The sequence below is a fragment of the Gadus morhua genome, chromosome 7 (assembly GCF_902167405.1).
Source record: "Gadus morhua chromosome 7, gadMor3.0, whole genome shotgun sequence".
Classification (NCBI taxonomy): Eukaryota; Metazoa; Chordata; class Actinopteri; order Gadiformes; family Gadidae; genus Gadus; species Gadus morhua.
In genome coordinates this window covers 27064806-27069170 of record NC_044054.1, presented here as the reverse complement: position 1 = coordinate 27069170, position 4365 = coordinate 27064806, and positions in this window count along the sequence as shown.

The following is a 4365-nucleotide window of genomic DNA, read 5'->3' as shown; positions in this document are numbered from 1 at the left end:
TCTCTTTATTCTACTTTTTACATCTTTAAATATGGCAACCCGTTGCTCAGCTAGCTAGAAGGTAGCCGACATTTGTTGTTTTATTGATTAACAGCCACGTACCACAAAGGGGAAGTGCGGTGGCGGACCCAAACTAGGTCACGTTAAGAAGCTGTTGTCTGACTATATACACACATCCAGTTAGTTTCGATGGGAAGGAACTTTCTCTGTATCAAATTCCAGTTCCATTTAAACAGGGAGAAAGGACAAGAGACAATAGAAAGCTAACTCTCATTCCTAAACTGGATAGACCAGTTGGGGCAGGTAAAGGCAAACTGCCAGACTTGTCAAATAATATGGATGTGAAATCTGGTTCCTTTTTTACAATGTTAACATACATTTTGGTATAGGATTGGGTATATTAAAGTTTTAAATGAATTTAAAACCTAGCCTATTTAATGAGCAATATTTTCTATGGTTTGTTTTAGAATGGAAATTATTTTAAACTTAATTCAATAGTTGTAGTTTGATCAAAGGGTATTTCATTACTATGTGTTAACTACAGGTTGATTGGAGTTACTGCTAAAGGGATATATAAATACATTGCAACTAGTATTTACTCTTTCATTGACTAGCTTCTAAAGATTGAAAATTGAATAAAATATTTAGAAGAAAATTTGGAATTGAAGACTTTGGCCTAGTGCAGATGTGTGTCTCGTAAAATGTCTGCTCAGCTCATCCATTTTACCTGCCTCCAAGCTTCCCCTCGCAAGTTCAGACTGACTGAAATGTTTAGTCAGCTGAACTACTAAGTCAGTTTCAACAACGGTTCCCTTTTTTTTTAGGGCATTTATTCAGCAATACTTTCTTTACATTAAAACAGGGTTTTTAAGCGTTTACTTCTGCAGTCTGAAACAGCCTTGGGGAAAATGGAGGGAAAGTGTGGAGTACTGTACTGCAGTAAAGGCAGCGCGAGGTGGAACACTGTGATTGGTGGAAAGGGAAGCATTTGTTCAATTCTTTCATCCACCGGAATAGCAGTGAGTCACATGATCGTGAGCAAGTGTACAAGGGGATGACAATAGGGCGGGCAGTACGGGAAAAGACAAGGTTACAAAATGGTGGCCTTACTTCTCAATGGTGGCTTTTAGTGTGTTTACTTACAGTTGAGCACTTGAAGCCCGAGAGTGAGGGACACACATGAAGAGGAAAGGCTATCCCTTATCACTAAATGGGGTTATAGGTCAACTTAGAGCAGTTTTTCATTCAATTGATTGCTGGAAAGACACTATGACATAGTGATGTGATGTCATTTAAGTTTAACATTCTTACATCAGACATTGACTACAATAGTAAACAATTATTAAATTATTAATTTAAATAATACAATTGAAGAAATATTTAAGAATTTAAACCATCAATTCTATAATTCATTTTTTTTTTTTTTTAATTTCCACTTCCTCTTTGGCAGAAGCCAATTGAAAGCAAGAATTCTATAAAGATAATTATTAACCTATTTGCAATTATTTCCATTATTGACTATCTTGCAACTTATAACACACATACATGAGAACATTTCAAAAGCGAAAGAAGCATTACTTTAAAGAAACCACCTGCATCTTCAAAGGCTTTAGGGTGGAAAAAGTGTGTACTGGAAAGTTTAGCTAAACTTTTCCTATAGTTTCCCAGCGTTCTGTCAGCTCACCAGCTAGGTGGTAGTGTCCACCACCACTTGAGATATGTCCCACTCTTAACTAAGGTTTTGGATTTCAACCTGCCTTTGTTTCCCCACAAAGACACCAACTATTGATTAAGGGCAAGGCTGGTGTAGGCCTACCTATAGGCTTGTTCATTTCGCACTGGAGTCAAATTCCAGCGGAGAGGGCCGGGTTACCTGGTCACGCCTTACCACCACGGGCCCCAGCATAAAGCCACGGCCCAGTACAGCGCTGGGAGCTCCCAGGGAAGACAACCAGTGCAGTGTAAGGACAGGGGGATGGACCCCAAGCAATGCTAATTCGAATACCACAACTAGCCTTTGTACAGAAGAGAGGAGGACATAGGGACAAAAGCAGAATTACAAAAAACGCAGACTACAAAAAACGAATTGTGAGGAAGTTAGGTGGAGGTAAGGGGGGTTGGGGGCGGCGTGTTTGAGTCTAGCTGTTTGCTCAGGTAACACTTGAAACAGTCATGGTTCCCTTTGGTGTCCATTTTCTTCCTCCCTCGACCAGATGATTTTAACTTTTTCTGGCCTAATCCTTTATCTCTTTTTCCCTCTCTTTCCCTCACCCTCGCCCTCCCTCCCTCTCTCTCTCTGTCTGTTGTTCCTCAAAGGGCCCGCCGCCATGGTTTGTACCACTGATGATTAACTAAATAGAGTCTGGGAGAGCAGGTCTACTTGGCTTTCTCATTTCATGGGGTCCTGACCGACCGAGAGGAGTCCATCCAGCGCTCACAGGCCACTGGTTGGAAATTCAAGACCTAGTTTTTCTCTCTCTCTCTCTTTCTTTTTCATCACCCCCCCCCCCCCCCCCCCCCCCCCCCCCCCCCCCCCCCATCTTGCTCTCCGGCCGTACCCAAACTCCCAGCCGTCGGTTTTGTTACATTCTTTCCTTGGGGGTACCTTTCATGACGGTAAGGTTACAGGTGTGTTCTCCATTTTTGTTCTCCATCTTGTTTCAGCGAGCTCCTCATTCCCTTATGTCTGACTCATGTCTCTCGCTCTCTCTGTCTCTCTCTCCCTCTCTCTTTCTCTCTCTCGCTCTCTCTCTGTCTCTCTCTTGCCCTCCTCCTCTTCTTGTGATCTCTTTTTACTGCACAATGTCTTCAGTCATCTTTTACGTTACATGCATTGAAAAGTCGAGAAAGTTGTTTTAGAGAAATTCCGTATTGTTTCCCTGTGTCATCGTCGGATATACACTGCACCTATTGTGTTAAGAATACAGGTGTTGGCACAATGCCTTCATTTTTTTATGTTAAATGACGCATAATAACATTACTTTAAGGTAGAACTGCTGAGGGTGCGATGTTTAACGCCATGTACCAATACGGCGAGTTATTCAGTAAACGAGGGCCATTCAATGACCTTCTGAACACACAGACACACAAACACGCACACACCCCGCAGCATTCCTGCAGCCTTTCCTCACACGGTAAACACTAAGACAGGAAAATGGATCGGTCTGGTCATTAACGGTTTATGGACCTCACCTCTTCCATGCACCATTACTTAAACACCATCATAGCGCTATGAGGACGCAGCATGAATTCGCCACACGATCACAGTGCCACTCGCTTTGACATGCCAGCCTGTTGCTCGTGGATGCTCAGATACCCCCCAAAAAAAGGTGTATTTATTTATAAATTGGTCACTGACATCCATTGTGTGAAAGCCCTTCCAAGCACCAAGTGCCATAGATCCACACCAGTCAGAACCGGTTTGGCCAATCATTAACAACTGTGGCCCGATCCTCTGTGACAGCATGTTTAAGATGAGAGCCTCACGCCGAACAATAGCTACACTAAAAACTCTGAGGTAGGTGGGTTCCACGTATCCATTTGAGACAGAACCAGTTTTTTTATTCATTCACTGTTACTATTGTATTAATGTGCAATCATTGCATGATAAGTATATCAGACCTGATCTCTAAAAAATTTGAGTGAAATTTTGTATCAACTTCATTTGTGCCAGGTAGGACTAACAGTTGTACTGAGGATTGTGCTTATATTGGGTGTATGTTGACTGGGTGGTTATCTCCATCTTACGAGGCAGCATTGGATGTCATATCCCTCTCTAATACTGCCTGGTAATGATGATGATAGCCATCTGCTAGCAGCTAACACACACCTACACACTAACAAACACACACACATACAGAAAGACCTGTTGGTTTGAGCAATGTAGCATGGCGTGCTAGCAAGACCTGTGAGTGTTGAGGGTGTCATCTGGAAGAACCGGCTCCCAGGACCCATCTTACCTGGCAGTGCTTGATTGTATGACTGGTCTTCTAACACTGTCTGGTAACGATGTTTCCTGGGGGCCACATGCGACACCATGGCTCTGTTGTGCACCAATGACCTTTCCACCACTGTGCTAGGGGCAGATTAGTTTCACTTACGGTAAATGGATGCTATTAGATATATTCGTTTTATGTAGAGAGTGAACCAAATATTTATGTGTGTATAGTATTTATATTTATTTGTGTATTATTTGTTTATGATCATGTATTTTTTTAATTCTAGATTCTTCTTCTGTATTTTATAGACATTAGAATAAGAGAGGAAGTAGAATAGTAAGAGATGAAGATGGACAGGAGCAGTGTAGCTATTAGCTGGTTTAGCATTGCGGGCGTCTCAGCTCTTTATTTTAAAGCTATGTCCGAC